This window comes from Mirounga angustirostris, unplaced genomic scaffold (assembly GCF_029215605.1).
Source record: "Mirounga angustirostris isolate CCGP_5_RB_7025 unplaced genomic scaffold, mMirAng1.0.hap1 SCAF_1, whole genome shotgun sequence".
Classification (NCBI taxonomy): Eukaryota; Metazoa; Chordata; class Mammalia; order Carnivora; family Phocidae; genus Mirounga; species Mirounga angustirostris.
In genome coordinates this window covers 188,222,585-188,239,756 of record NW_026991709.1, presented here as the reverse complement: position 1 = coordinate 188,239,756, position 17,172 = coordinate 188,222,585, and the positions used below count along the sequence as shown (strand labels likewise).

Genomic DNA, 17,172 nt, shown 5'->3' with positions numbered 1-17,172 from the left:
GGAAATAGGCGAATGAGCTTACTGAGTTCCTTCAGTGTAGTGCTCCCCCCTGCCAGGGTTGGCTTTCTGTTTACAGGGCTGTTTACAGTTCTGATGGGAGACGGTGACTTGTGTGAGCTATTATGGACCAGCAGAACATTATCCTGTTCTGTATCTAACCCAACAACCTATCAAATTGCATATATATATATATATATATATATAAAATATATGTATTTTATATATATAAAATCTCAAATGAGCTTTGGACTGATTTTAACATCTTATTAGGTCCCTCATCAATTAATGAGCTGAGTAAGATATTGAACCATGTTTATTTTGTATTTGTACGAGAGCCATTAATTTACCTTTCTGCACATTGTTTTTTTTAACACTGGATTATTTTGAGAATTAAGTGAGATAATGCATATTGAATGTTGAGTATAGGGCCCATCACATATAATTCAATAAATGTCACCCATTATATCATTGCTATGAACATCTCAATAATAATCACCGTTTTCATACCATTTAAAATTTCTAATGTTAGCAATTATTTGTTTACTCAATTTAAATATTAACAAGGAAGGGTTAATCACTAGTTCTGAAAATAGTTCCAAATTCCACACTGCTACCCACAGCTGACACCATTTTAACATCTGGCCTTGAGAATGGTTATCTTGCAAATCACACACTCAGTACAGAAATGGAGTTTTAAAGGGATCCACTTTGCACGCACAGAAGCTTGCACATCAGCTGGGCTGCCATCACATCTGCTAAACAGGATTCATTAGAGTGATAATTGACAGTTGTTTCTCTTTCTAAGTGATTGCTCTGTAGTTCCATTATGTTCTGTCAAGGAAGTGCTAGTAATTATTTAACAATAAACACTAACTTTGCTTGCAGTGAAGATTTGAAACCATTTATCTTGGGGGTGCAGAGATGTGGCAGGGAGAGAGGAAATCCACCTCCCAGGTGCATGAAATACACTAAGATGTTATTACAGGGATGGGTGGGGATGGATGGAGCCTCTGGGAAGATGAGAGACCACCACAACCACTTCTGAGGCCTTTGGTATACTGAAAAAAAACAAAAAGGAAGAAATCTCAAACTAGTAGTCCCAAAAGTATAGTCTATTTTTTTTAGAAAGACTAAACACTAAAAAACAAAATCAGAATAATTAAGATATTCATAAGGTAATGGAAATGAACTATTTTTTTTTTTAATTTCAAAGTGAATGGCCAGTGAGTGATGAGGTAGGTTTACAGAGTCCTCTTTGCATTCCTACCAGAACATTTTTATTACTCTCCTCTTTTAGAAATAATATCTAAAGCCTAAGTTGAGGCTTTTTGTGAAAATGCAGCCTGAGGCCAAGGGTTGAGCCCTCTCCCCTCACCCCTGAGACTCTGAGATCTGATTTTTCAGTAAATCATCTGATATTCTATGCCTCAGTTGCTGGAGTCCTTGCCTTTTTTTTTTTTTTTTTTCTTTCTTTCATGATAGAGCCATTAGGGGGCTCTTTCTATAGATCCTGGGAGATACATCTCTCCTGCTCTCCACCTTCTTCCATCAGCTCAAGCTGCCCCTAAAGCCACAATGGTCTCTTGGTCTCCCACATTCCTGCCATGCACTACTTACTATAATTTTTTAATGCACTTAATCACATAAACTTTTGGTTGGCTTCTCATTCAAGTGTCTCACCTCATCAATAAGACTGCAACTCTTTGAGGAAAAGGACGTCTTCAAAAGATAATTAACAACTACAGAATGCCACTGCTTTGGAATCTGGTCATGTGGGCACTTGGCAGAGCAGACAAGTAAGCAACACCTTTGTTTACTCTCCCAGCATTCCCCTGCCACAGGAAAAGACCGTAATTTTTAAATTTTTAAAAAATGTTTTATGGGTAGAGCCCAAAACCTATACTTAAAGGCTCTAGACTCCCTGGTATGTCCTAACATCTATTAGTATTTGAGTCACTATTCTACAGGGGTTTTTAAAAGAGGATCCTGAGGTATTCTGCAAAATCAAAAGAGAGTGATGCTCTCTCAAAGAGTTTGGTTCTCAGAGATCTAAGGATTTAGTTAACTAGGACAAGAACTGGTTAGAAGTCAGAGTCAGCTAAAGTCCAGAGAAAGACAAATGGAACCAAAGGAACCAGCTAATCACTAATAAATTTGGGCAATGGATCAGGAGTATGTTGATAGAATGGGCAAAGACCAAAATGTCCCAGGGACAAGGGCAGGGGCAGGAGGTACTTCAGGTCCTCCTGTCAGCTCCTGAGAGAGCTAAGAGCTCTTTGAGAACTAGAGAATACTGGAGCCCCCAGTTCCACCTAACTTGGCCTTCAATGGGCCTTCAATCCCAAGGCAAAAGTACTCCAGGCATCCTTGAAACACACAGGAACACAATTAAATAGAAAGAAAAAATTAATCTGGAGTTAATTTCAAACTTATCCACAAGTCCCAAGAGCAAAAAGAGCACACCCCCAGATTCACTTGTATTTTCCCCACCTGCTTATCATTTGCACTCTCACTCTCCTTATACACACTATTAATTTCCTGCCCTTATTTTGAAAATAAATTGCATTCAATGTATATTTCTTAAGAAAAAAGATATTCTGGAGGTGGTCCAAGATGGTAGCACAGGAAGACCCTGAACTCTTCTCTTCCCACAGACACACTGTATCTCCACCTATATATACAGCGATCTCCCCTGAAGAAGAACTGAGGGCTGAATGAACACTTTCCACAGGAGAGAAAGGCAGGACAGTCAGAGACATGGTAATGAAAAGAACCCCTTCTGGGACCTTATGACTTGCAGTAGGGATGTCTCTGAGGGGCCTATACACAGACTCGCCCACCCTGGGGCACAGAGAAAAATCACTGGGTTAAAAGACAACTAGACTAGAGGTGAAGGAAACCCATTTACTAACCCTAGCATGTCCTTCAAACATGGGGGGGAGCTGCTGGAACTCTCTCCTGGGTCGAAAGGACTGGTGAGTGCCACTGTTTACATTACTCTCCACCTTGGCAGTATAGGGGAGAGAAGGGTCTAGGCACTCTAGCTGGCCCCCTAGCATCACCCCACTGAGTCCCAAGCCCCTAGCCCACTCCAGCTCCAACCATTCCTCCAAGGTGGCATGGAGTGCCCTAACACCCCTGGCCCATGCCTTCTCCAGCTCTAGCTCTGCCATCCCACTAGACTTAATGATTTCACTAATATGTGGAATCTAAAAACAAAATCAAACTGAAACAGACTGGTAGATACAGGGTAAATGGATACTGGTTACCAGAGGGGAAGGGTTGAAGGTGGGGGGCAGGCAAAATACATTAAGGGGATTAAGGGGCATAAACTTCCAATTATAAAATAAATGAGTCCTAGGGATATAATATGTAGCATTGAGAATATACTCAATAATATTTTAATAACTGTATGGTGGCACATGGTAACTACACTTATCACGGGGGTCACTTTGTAATGTATGTAAGATATTCTGTGTTAATTGTACTTCACTTTAAAAAAAAAAAAAAAAGATACTCTCCCTGATCACCACAGCATAGTAACCAACTTCAGTAAATGTAACACTTGTCTAACATTTTATCTGATCCGCTATCTTCTGTTTCCCAATTTTATCAATTAACCCAGTGATTCCCCTGATGGCATTTTCCCCTTCAGTTTGATCCAGTATAAGAGGAAACAATCAACAAAACTAAAAGGCAACCTATAGAATGGGAGAAGATATTTGCAAATGACATCTATTGATAAAGGATAAGTATCCAAAATATATAAAGAACTTATAAAATGCAACACAAAAAAGCAAATACTCCAATTAAAAAATGGGCAGAAGACATGAACAGACAAACCATAAGAGACTCTTAATCATAGGAAACAAACTGAGGGTTGCTGGAGGGGAGGGAGTTGGGCGTAAGAGTAACTGGGTTGATGGACATTAAGGAGGGCACGTGATATAATGAGAACTGAGTATTAGCTAAGACTGATGAATCACTGATCTTTACCTCTGAAACCAGTAATACATTATGTTAATTAATTGAAATTAAATTTTAAAAATTTTGGAAAAAAAAGAATGTGCATACTCATGTATGATACATATGCACGTGTTATGATATCAATATGTTGAAGGCCAACATGACTAATGGACAGGGTCTATTAGAGGAAACAAAATGCAGTCTTTTGGTGACTATTAAAGTAATAAACATTTTTTTTTCTTAAAAAAATAAAAGAAGTGATAGAAACACTTGAAATGGATACATACAAACGTATCCTCCATTTTCTTGGCTGACTGTCCCAGTGACTGTGGAATCAAGTTACTACATGCATTCTTCAGCATGAGTTCCTGACCAGTTTCCCTGACAACTCACTTTAGATCTGTAATAGAAGTAAAATGTTTTAAGCCACACACACACAAAGACATGAACAGACATTTCTCCAAAGAAGACATACAGATGGCCAACAGACATATGAAAAGATGCTGATCATCACTCCTCATCAGGGAAATACAAATCAAAACTGCTAAAAGATATCACCTCACACCTGCCAAAATGGCTAAAATGAAAAACACAAGAAACAACAGGTGTTGGAGAGGATGTGGAGGAAAGGAACTCTCATGCACTGTTGGTGGGAATGCAAACTGGTGCATCCACTGTGGAAAACAGTATGGAGATTCCTCAAAAAGTTCAAAATAGAACTACCCTATGATCCAGCAATTGCACTACTGGGTATTTACCCAAAGGATACAAGAACACTAATTCAGAAGGATACATGCACCCCCCTGTGCTGTTTTTTGTTTTTTTTTTTTAAGATTTTATTTTATTTTTATTTATTTGAGAGAGAGAGAATGAGAGAGAGAGCACATGAGAGGGGGGAGGGTCAGAGGAAGGAGCAGACTCCCTGCTGAGCAGGGAGCCTGATGCGGGACTCGATCCCGGGACTCCAGGATCATGACCTGAGCCGAAGGCAGTCGCTCAACCAACTGAGCCACCCAGGCGCCCCATCCCTGTGTTTATAGCAGCATTATTTACAGTAGCTAAGCTATGGAAGCAGCCATGTGCCTATCAATTGATGAACGAATGAAGAAGATGTGGTATATATATATAATAGAATATTATTCAACCATAAAAAAGTATGAAATTTTGCCATTTGCAACAACATGGATGGAGTTAGAGAGTATAATGCTAAGCAAAATAAGTCAGAAAAGGTAAATTTCACCCTTATGTGGAATTTAAGAAACAAGATAAATAAGCAAAGGAAAACAAATCACAGAAAGAGAGGGACAAATCAAGAAACAGACTCTTAATTATAGAGAACAAACTGATGGTTAGCAGAGGGGAGGTAAGTGGGGGGATGAGTTACACACATGATGGGGATTAAGGAGTGCACTTGTGATGAGCACCAGGTCATGTATGGAAGGGCTGAATCACTCCATCGTACACCTGAAACTAACAACATTGTATGTTAACTAGAATTAAAATAAAAAAATTTTTAAAAATTAAAAAGATCCAGGATAAGAGCTTATTTAGTGTCCATGTCTCCTTAGTATCTTTTAATCTCCAATATCTGTCTTTGAGTTTTTCCGTTTAACGGTACATCTCTATCTCCACTCCCACCCCCCACCTACATGTTTTTTTTTTTTAAATAAAACTATTCCTAATTTGGGGTGTCTGATGTATCTCAGTGATTAGGTTCATGTTATGTATTTCTGCCCAAACACCATATTGATCAAGTCCTGGCCTTCCCAGGACATCACTCTGGGAGGCACACAATGTCCACTGCTCCTCGTTGGTAAAGTTCAGCAATTCTGATCCCTGGTCAAGGTCTTGACAGGTTTCTCCACTGTACAGTTTCCACTTTTTCTCAAGAGAAGACTGCTTGATATTCTGATTGTGTATTAGACAAGAAACAGTGAGTTCATTATGTTTCTGCTACACACTGACAAAGTATGCACATTTTTAGAAGCTTACAGTGTGTTCTGTTTGCTTTAAATAATAACACGTTTAGGACCTGCACACAATTTTTTACTTCCTGTTGTCTACCACTCTGGGCTGTGAGCTTTTATTATGCAAAAGCTGTGGTGTGGGAGCCATCGCTGGTATGTGTTCCTCAGGCCCTCTCAATGAAACACAACACAACACATACAAGAACCAAGCAACATGCCCTTTCTTAAATGTGGCCCAGGGTGGATTTTCACATTTCAAAGAGTATCTCAGGCTGTTCAAGCTGACAGACATTTGAAATCAATTGGCCCAACCCACTCGTTTTTTCAGAGGGGAGAAAACCAAGGCCTAGGGAGGAAAAAATGACTTGCCCAAGGTCACGTAAGCACAACAGTTCTTTACACACAATTATAAAATCAATTCCGAGGGCCATGACTGCTGCATTTTAAATTGAAATACAATAAGAAATACCTGAGAACTTAGCATATAGCAAGGATAAATATTGCTTGGTGAAACTTCTGTTTTAATTACAAGTGTTTATGAGTGTATATGCTCCCCTCTACTGGGTAATGATATAAAATATATTTCTTACCGAAGGTCATGGTTAAAAACCATCAGAACCTAGGTCTGCCAACTCAAAAACCAGCGGTCATTCTACTAGAAAGGTGCTGCTTACCCTTTAGTGCGAAAACAAAGGTTGAGGGGTGCCTGGGTGGCTCAGTTGGTTAAACATTAGCCCCACATCAGGGTCCCTTCTCAGTGGGGAGTCTGCTTCTCCCTCCCCCTGCTCCCCCTGCTTGTGCGTGCTCAGGCGTGAGCATGCGAGCTCTCTCTCTCTGTCAAATAAATTAATTAATTAAATATTTTTTAAAAAAGGTTGAAATGCTGTTTCTGATTCAACAGTCTGGGATGGGATCTGGGAGTTAGGATTGCACATTTTAAACAAGCTTGTGGGAGTTAGACTGTGGGCACCTTTGAGAGCCTGATGAAAAAAAGACTGTACAGTAAGGACCTAGTTTACTGGGAAGGATATCTACATAAAATAGATATCAAATATATATTTATTTTCATTTGTTAACAATTTGATATGAACTAATTCTTGAAAATGTTTCAATTAAAGCAAACAAGCAAACCAAAACCTTCCACAGAGAATTAGCTCAACTCATAGCAGGGAAAAAAAAAAAAAAAAAAAAAAAAAACGTGCTAATGGTGATAGTTATTAGAACATTGGGATTTCCTGGTATTCATGAAATGCCACACATGATATACCCTATCAAAAATCATGCGCATTGGGATTCTTTCCCCCAAATTACAGAGGAGCAAACAGATTCAAACATCTTACTTTGCCCAAGGTCATACTGCTTGTGAGTAGAGGGCCAAAAACTAGAATCCAACTGATTCCTAAGATCATGCTTCTATCATACTCACTGACTCATGCATGTATATTACACACATACACACAGGCTTTACCTATTCCATTTATATAAACACATATGTAGATATGTACATTAACACCCCCCTTAAGTTCCATTGTTACAAACAGCCTACAATAGTCAAAGTCAGGGATCAGCAAGAGGAAACTAATGTGTCAAAATCGAACTCTCTAGAATATGCGCCTTCCAAGGTGGCTCAAGAAACATTCATATTGTCTTAATTAATGGGATCTGTTAAAAAGAGACACATTAAGGTTAGGGAGACTGAGCTTGAAGGCTGGTGGGAACGAGTGTGAGAAGCAAACATCAAGTACTACAGTCAGGATTCCATCATCTGTGTCTCAGACTTCACGGGGTATATTTAGTTCAAACCCTGGTACTTCATACAAATAGGCTGTCACGTAAAGTGCAAACAACTCTCTTGACAAAGTGATACTGCTATGGTACTGGGTTGACGGCTTTATATACCGCAAAGCTCTTTAAGTGACAAATGAAAGCAGTGACTTGAAATTATGGTGATATGGAATTACTGCATAAATCCTTTTTGGTTCTCAGGGGGAGCAAAAGGATAGTGTTTTGCCATTAATTAAAAAGAAAATGAGAGGACGAGGTTAGATCTTTCTAGTCTTGACTCTGTAAAACAGACTTTGAAGTTACTGGCACAAAATTGGGAAATGGCCCTGAAAACTTCTTCAAATGAGATGCACCATGTTGTTTAAAGATCTGGCTGAAGTGCTGCTCTTGACCCAAATTATGCCAGGCACGGGTGCAGTAATTATCTTTGCTAGAGATATTCGGTGCACTGATGTGGAGACCTTTTGATATGTTTGATAATGCAGCTTTCTGTGTACACACATTGCTTGTCCAAGCTGTCTCCATCAGTGGCATGTCCGAATGAAGTCCAATGGTTTAAAAGGCTCTGCTTTCTTCCCAGCTTTATTTAGCTGGAATAAACATTTCCAGTCAATCGTACATAAAACCCTCTGCATAAATTCAGCTGACCTGCTCTCATCAACTAATAAGGATTTTTACAAGAGGTCTGTTGGGCAACATATTTCTGATAGATGATTAATAAGAGATATGGGATTTCTTTTTTAAAGAAATCATACTTTGACTGTAAGAGGGCAAATTCATTATCCATAAATCAAAAGGAGCAAAGGATTTCAGTTGTATCAAAAGCCTTATCTGACTTCCCTCTGACAGTTAACTATAGGCTGTAAATGATTAAATAAAAGTCTAAGTTCACCCAAGCCTGGAGAAAAAAAAAAAAAAAAAGGCAAAAACTCAAAGCCCAGAAACTTCAAATAAAATAAGAAAAAAAAAAAATCACAGAATTTTCAACCTCAAAAAGAAAGGGAGAGAAGATGTATTATCTATTGGAAATGGATTTCAGATGGAGCATTTCTTTGGTTGTTGTGCTTTTCAGGACTAGATTCAAATTTTATAATACCCTTCAAAAGAGAAGAAAGTTTTGAGAGTATTGCTGATGTTTACTTCTTTTAAAAAAAAGTTTTGATATATATATGTATATGTATATATGTATATGTATATATATATATATATATAGTATAACAAAACACAGATAGCCACAACATCTTTAACAACCCTTCCACTGAGAGGTAAAGCCTGGGTCCCCCTGTCCTTCAGTCGGGTGAGCTCAGTATTTTTTTTAAGGTTTATTTATTTATTTGAGAGTGAGAGAGAGCACACAAGCATGAACGGGGAGAGGGGTAGAGGAAGCAGCAGGCTCCCTGTTCAGCAGGGAGTCCAACATGGGGATTGATCCCAGGACCCCAGGATCATGACCTGAGCTGAAGGCAGACGCTTAACTGACTGAGCCACCCAGGCACCCCTCAGTATCTTTACCAACAGAATTCTGTAGAACCTACTATGCCCAGGTCTTAAGAAACTCTCTGAAAACACTTGATCCTAAAGCCATGAATTTCTCTAAGGTAAGAAATCTGACCACCTAGAAACAATTTATAAGGAAACCCAAGAGAGCCATGTGGAGAAGGAGAGAGACGTTCAACCCACTTCTAGTCATTTGAGTCAACTAAGCTGAGGCTCCAGATATTATTGAACTGAGATAAGCCAGTCATCCCTGCAATGTCCTGTCAGAGACTGGGTCTCTGTGGGTCAGAGATTCACAACAACGTGAGATCTAATAATAACAAATTATTTATAGCTGTTATGTTTTTGAGTGGTTTATTACACAATATGTACCCCGAAAATATAAATGGGATAATCTTAAGTGTACCACTCTGCATTTTTGCATACGTATACACATATATTTGTATACACACACACATACACAGAGGTAACCACTATTCTAACTTCTATCATAGTTCAGTTTTGCCAATTCTTGAGTTTTATAATAGTGTACATCACACAGCATGTACTCTTTAATACCCAGCTTCTTTCAACTGTCCCCAAGATCCATTAATGTTGCTGCAAAGGTCAGTAGATGGTATATATTTATTGCTGTGAAGTATCCATTTTATGTCTACTACATTAAGTCATTCAATAGTTGATGGGCATTTGGGTTGCTTCTAGCTTGGGGCTTTGATAAGTAAAGCTCTTAGGAACATTCTTGTACAGTCTGCTTCTGGACAAATGCACTCATTGCTCTTGGCTATAAACCTAAGAGTGGGGCTGCTGGATCACAGGCTAGGGCATGTGTTAACTCAAGTATGAGTTCAGATTCTGACTACCCATGCAACTGTTCATCAGGGTTACGTTGCACATAGGTTTCTCTCCACATGTATCTAGCAAATACTGAGAAACAATCATGCCAAGCATTAAATTAAGCTATTTATGATTTGTCCTTCCATATTTGACCTTTCCTGACTAACTGCACAATAGTATTGTTCTTGACAATGTCTACTGTCATGAAAATGACACTGTTCTGGAAAAATCCTATCAGGCAAAGTCAACCTCTAAAATAGTACTGTAATAAATATGCAGAAATGTCACTTTTTGCATTAGCCCAAAGGTTTTGTATAGCTTAAGGATATGTGCAGTAAGCTAACTATAAAAATAGAAAGTTGACAGTGGGGATGTATGTGTGTGTCAAAATAATATTACTCTTTCTGGGAGTATGGCAGAAAAAATGACACCACATCCACCAGCATGATTTTTATAGATCTGCCTCTTTGCCAGATGTCACCTTTTATAAACTGCTTTATAAAAACATGACAGTATAAGTGCAATAGTGTGTTTATTGCTTGATAAATTTTAGTAATAAACTTAGGACTGGTTGAAAATTAAAGCCTTAGAGCCTATTCATTAAGCATTTAGGACAAGTGAATAAGCAAAAAACACAAACTATTAAATGTTCAATGTATGCAGATCCAGCTACTGGCAGCAAGCACTATTTCTCCATTGGTACGTCTTATGGAAATATCTGCCAGTTTCCTTGTCATTGAGCTAAATGCATTACAGCCACATCTAAAGGATGTCGTTTGCATCGCTACAAATTTGAGTGAAATCCAGAAGCTTACAATTGCCACAGGCTCGCTGAGTGAGAATAAGCCATTTTCAAAAGTGTACAGTAATTTAGCACAGCATATTTACATATGGCAAGCATTGGTTCCAACAACTATTTTTCTGAGAAGACTTAAAAGGACTTTAAGGAACGTCTTAAAATAATTTCATAGCACACAATCACTATTTTCATTATTGATGGACTACATTACATACAGCAATGTTTCTGGAAGTATAGCCTGAAGATTTTTGGATTATCTGTAGCGCTTACTAAAACTAGGGGTTCCAGAGTCCACTTGTAATTGATTAAAACAAAATCGCTGGGGTAAGGGGCTCAAGAACTTACATTTTATAACTCCAAATGATTCTTATTCACAATGAAATCTGTAGACGATAGCTATATAAGAATCTAATAAATAATAATATTGACCAGCAGTATGTCAATTTTAAGTGGATAATATATAATCTTATATCCTAGGGTTCAATTCGTTACTCAACTTTGTATTTAAGAAAACCAAATAGCTTGTATCAATTTAAATTTTTTTTGTTATAGATATGAATGAAGACCCACAAAATAAAGTCTAGCTAAGGACTTTTAAAAATCAATCCCCATAATAAATGCATACACAACTAAACTTTCCTGAGGATTCTATTTAACCTGGGGCTGACATTTGTAATCTTTGTCACTGATAAACATGTAAAACAGCAATTATCAGAAGGAAGCAATCCCTTTACCTGACCCCCTGTTAGAAATCCTCTACTGCTCATTAGATTTTTCAACTGCTCAATATTCTCAATGAAACTCATCCACACCCAAATGTCATGGAATACTGCAGGAGTTAACTATCACAAAGCTACCAAATGTGCAGTTTGCATGGGTTGAAAACTCATAAAAATGCCAATAAAAATATCAAAATCATGATATGCTCTCATTAACAAATTAGTGCACTAATGTGACAATGAGTACCTAAGAGAAACTGTCCATCTCCTAGGTGCTACAGGACATTATTACTGAGAATTACCAGTCCAAGATTCCATTTCAGGCAACTAAAAAAATCTTAATTCATGGGGCAACTGCGTGGCTCTGTTGGTTAAGCATCTGACTCTTGATTTTGGTTCAGGTCATGATCTCAGGGTCATTAGATCAAGCCCTGTGTCGGGCCTCATGCTGAGCAAGGAATCTGCTTGTCACTTTCTCTCTGCTCCGCTCCCACCACGCCCCCCCCCCATTCTTACAGGCGCGATCTCTCTAAAACAAATAAATATAAATAGATAAAATCTTAAAAAAAAAAAAAAAAGCTTGACAACTCATGATATAAAGGTGATAAAGCAATGTAGGAATTTCTGGACATGAGACACAATGAAAATAAGCTCCCCCTCCTCCCATCACAATAAAGAACAAAGAGTGCAGGCACTGTTCCTTATAAGTTAAAGGAAAGACCATGCAAAAAGAAAGTCAAGTTCAATTCCAGGCTGTTTCATTTTTCTTCCCTGAAAGAAATAGCACTGAATCAAGAGTGAAAAAGAAATCAGAAAAGGTACGGGAAAAGTTGCAGAGAAAGGTGTAGAGGTGGGAGAAAGAAATGTTCCTTCCCTGAAATAATCAAGTGTTTCTGTTTTGTTTTGTTTTTAAGCACCTTAAGGAAACAAAGAAATAGGTTAAGCAAATTTTATCCAAGTCCCTGGTCCTCTGGGCCTTGTCACTGCATGTACATCTCATGAGAAGGGCCAAGACCACAATTTAGGGGCATCCCGACCACGTGATATGGGGAAGAACATGAGACTCCCAATAAGCACAACTGTCATCCTGTTTGACTTCAGGGCCCATTAACTGACATTTTAAAAGTGTATGAATCTCTCTATTAACTTCCTATCACTCCTATAACAATTACTATAACCTTATGGCTTAAAAAAAATGCAGACTTATCCTCTTACAGTTTTGGAGGCCAGAAGTCCAAAGTCAGTTTCAATGAGCTAAAGTCAAGGCGTCAGCCAGGCTGGTTCCTCCTGGAGGCTCTAAAGGCAGAAATGTGTCTCTATGTCTTTTTCAGCTTTTAGTGCCTGCCTGTATCCCTTGGTTTGTGTCCCCTTCCCCAAGCTGCAAAGGGCACCACTCCAATCTCTGCTTGCTGTTACATTGCCTTCTTCCTGATGCTGACTCCTCCTGCCTCCCTCTTACCAAGACTATTGTGACTACGTTGAACCCACCCAAATAATCTGGGACAATTTCCCTATCTCAAGATTCTTAATTTAATCACATCTGCAAAGATCTTGTGCCCCATAAGGTAACAGGAATTAGGACAGATTTCTAGGAGTTAGGATATAGACATATCTGGGGACCACCTTTCAGACTACTACTATCTCTCTGAGGTTTTACTTTTTTTTGTTTGTTTTTATGTATTTATTTGACAGAGAGACAGCGAGAGAGATAACACAAGCAGGGGGAGTGGGAGAGGGAGAAGCAGGCTTCCCGCTGAGCAGGGAGCCCGATGCAGGGCTCAATTCTGAGATCATGACCTGAACCAAAGGCAGTTGTTTAAAGACTGAGCCACCCAGGTGCCCCACCCTGAGTTTTCTTTTTACAACTAGTTCATGCATGTGCTTATTTACCCATTTACCTACCAATCCACCCACCCCCTTCACTCTATAGGAGTTGGTTGGTGGTTCCCAACCAGTATGGCAGAGCAAAGTGGTATGCTATGAACCTCCAAAGGATGTGCTAACAAATTCTGATCAATACGTAAAATTGATTTTTGCTGCAACTGAGTATACATTCTGACAGGGTGATGTTTCTCGGCAGTGGGGGGGCGGGGGGGAGACAATGAGCAAAGTAGGTGATGGAGTACTACATAGATTGAGATAACTAGCTGCCAGTAAAAGGGCAGAGTCAATGCTTTACGTTAAAGTGGTACTAGAGAAATGTATCAGATTTTCTGGAATGTGCAGAACTGGATTTACAGGAAGATACAGGAATTTGTCTTGTGAACACATAAAACATGGTGGCAAGGACAGCAAACAGTCCAACTCAAAATGCAGCATGACCACAGTGAGACTGAATGAATAAAGCAGTACTGTGGGAAGCTTCTAGAGATACTGTGCAAAGCTGTTTCTGCTAGTGACTGCATTGTAATTATCAAAAATTGTTTTGGGTTGCTGACTTTTGGTCTTTTCACGCCAGGATGGATCCATGGTCCTAGGGATGGAGTCATCTTCCTATAATCCTATGAGGAAGGGGTGGATGCCTACATAAAATAAGATTCTGTCAGGAGGAAATTAGGGAAACTTGCAGGTAATTCACTAAGAAGGTGCATCATAGCATCTTTTCCACAAAAACAGGCACTGGGAGCTCTTCTGATACCTCAGTTTCAAGTGCTCCATAGGTTGAAAACTTACATCTGAATTTCTCCTACACAAGGTCTTCCTAAGGTGACTTTTTGTATACACCCCCAGTCCATAATTTAGGTTAAACCACTTAAAAATATGAAAAGTGGCTGGATGATTTTAACTGAATTTGAAAAGTTTACTTTTTGTTGTTTAGATGAAAACAATTAAACTTTACCTTTGCCCTTAATTTTAATTTTGTTTATCCTTGTATAAAATTCCAGAAGCAAGCCTGCTCACTAAAGGCAAAGAAAGGCTGGCGGTGAAAGGGAGTGGGGAGACAGTGGCAGTGTTAATATGACTAGGTGGTGGGTTAAGAAAATATTTTCAGGACAAAACCTTAAAATAAGATTTGAGTGCCACAAATAAACTCAGAGGAAACAACAAGTGACAAAAATGGCTAACTGGAGGGAAAAAAAATTTTTTTCTAGAATTTTCATTGGGGCATAGTATCCAATAAAGAAGTGTTTTAACAGGTACACACACACAAAAAACCCCCGATTTTTTTACTCTGATTTAAATTCAAATGTTAAGCCTTGTCCAATCACTGTGATAGGAATAATGGCTATATATTCTGAATGGTACATTTGAATTAGGTGACAATTATCTTCCGGGTATCAATTTCAGACATTCACATAAATCTTAAAAAAAAAAAAAAAAAGACAAAGTTACTGACCTAAACACATCCAATCAAATAAAAAGAAATATACATTTTTATAAATCTTGTGCTATAAATTTGAAATTACAAGTAACATAAAAGGAAAGATGGATAATTATAATTAGGGAGATATAAATTTGAAATAGAGGAATAATATTTTAATCTTTATGATAATTCTTTAAAATTGCCTATAGTTTTATATCAGCAAATATTGCCTCAAGGACTCAGTTGAAACCCAAATCATAATGATCACCCATTTTACTCATTTATTAAATAAAATGTGTTCAGTTATACACTAGATCTAATGGTATGGCCAGAATGAAGGCAGAGCTACAAAGTTCAGCGAAAATTGGGGAAAATTAGTAAAGGTCATTTAACTTGTTACCTGTGTGATCAGGGGAACCCCAAACCCAAAAAAGTTTCTCTCCTTTTTGCAGGCTGAGGTCTTCCCCAAATTAAAAATAGTAGTTACTATATCATTTGCTATGTGGTACTCACCTTGCAAATGAGGGGCAGCCAATGTCTCATCTAATTCTTACAGGAATTTGAAAGAGAGTTTTCACGATCCCCACTTTAGAGATGAGGAATCAGGCTGTGTGAGATCCATTAACTTGTCCAAGATTATAGAACTAATAAGTGACAGAACTCCCAAGCCTACAGGGAAATTGCTAGAATCCAAGGACTTCCTATATATAAAAGAAACCATCTAAACAATGATTCCACATCTGCAGAATTTTTTAGAAACATTCTTGTCGAAACACAGTCCACAGAAATACTGTGGCCCCAACCCTTGTTTTAGGTATACTTCCAGGTAATTATGATACCTTCTAGTCTCTACATTGCAAGAGATCCTAGAGTAGAATAAGACTGAAACTCCTGGGGTTTTTTATTTTGTTTTGTTGGTGTTTTGTTTTGTTTTGTTTTGTTTTGTTACAGGACTTCACACTAGTATTGTAAGTATTAAAACCAATGGCATGCCTACAATGTTAAGGTGTATTCACATGTTACCGCATGTGACATTACATTCACTTGGCAAGCGTGACAGGGAAAGAGTGGTTATTATACTCACTTAAGGTTTGTGCCAATAGGCAGAAAGGAAGCACCAGCTTCTTGAAACTTGGAGGCAACTCACACATGCTATTACACAATCCTTATGTTTGATTAACAAGCAGTTAAGGTCCAGAGAGGTACACTACCTTTTCCAAGATTGCTCAGCTAGAAAACAATGGTGCTAATAGGAATTCAGCTCCTATAATTCCAGATGCAACACATTACTTCCAGCACCCACTTGGCCTGCCTCCAGCTTTCTTAACTGCCGGGCAGCCATTTACCATTATCTTCACTTTACCAATCACATGGATAATAAAAGAATGAGAATTTTGGAGCCTAAAGATCCCCACTAGGTAACAGAGTACTTCCTGGAGGCAAGATACAAGTTATCTTGTTACACCCCAGGAAGTCCCAAAAGATGCAGAAAATGAAGCTCAGAGAGGTTACGTGAATTGCCCCAGGTCACACTGCAGGCTGGAAACAAGGCCTGGGCCCTGAGGTCTCCAAGCTCCACCCTGGGAGGCTGAGCTCCCTTGGAGTAGTTCCCCACCTACAGTCAAGTTCATAGTTTTGGTCTCATCCTGTGCTTCCTGTACTATCACTGGCCATCTATTTTCTTTACATCTGCTCAGTTTGTCCTTAAGTGAATAATTTAAATGGAAATGTTCTCTCTGCCATAACTAGAAAACCAGGATCATCTCCCAGAGATAGACAGTTAACTCTGTTAACCTCGAAACAAAGGAGATACTCAACTCTGCTGGAAGGGATCCCTGCCTGAGGCTCCGAGCCTGGGGCCTGTGCATGGCTCTGTTAAAACGAAGTTTAGCAAGTCTTAGAAAACCTCCCCTTGGCTAATGAGAAGGGCTTAAAGACGAGAAAGAGAAGAACTTCCCAAACTTGCCAGAAATGCCCCTTAGAATAGTGGTTTCCAAGCTTGCTTTGAGCCAGAGAACCCTTTGTTCAGAGAAAATCTAACTAACACAATGACAATGATGCTGCTGAAAACAGTTATTTGTATCAGGATATGTCAGGCTTCTAAATACAAGCAAGCGTGATATTTACAAATACGAACTCATTCACTCTTCCTAACAAATCTTTGATGCCCAGAGAGGCTAAGTGACTTGCCCAAAGTCTCATTGCTACTGAGGAAGACCTGGGATTTGATTCCTGGAGGTCTGACCTAGCTAGTCCCGGTCCAAGTGAGGACCCAGACCACCTCCTAGGATCCCAGTTACC

The 17,172-nt window shown here is 38.9% G+C and overlaps 1 protein-coding gene across 4 annotated transcripts in view; it reads right to left on the bottom strand.

The window, feature by feature from the left end:
- Nucleotides 1-17,172, bottom strand: part of FHIT (fragile histidine triad diadenosine triphosphatase) — a 1,508,464-nt gene that overhangs the window by 598,148 nt on the left and 893,144 nt on the right. The window lies entirely within an intron of this gene.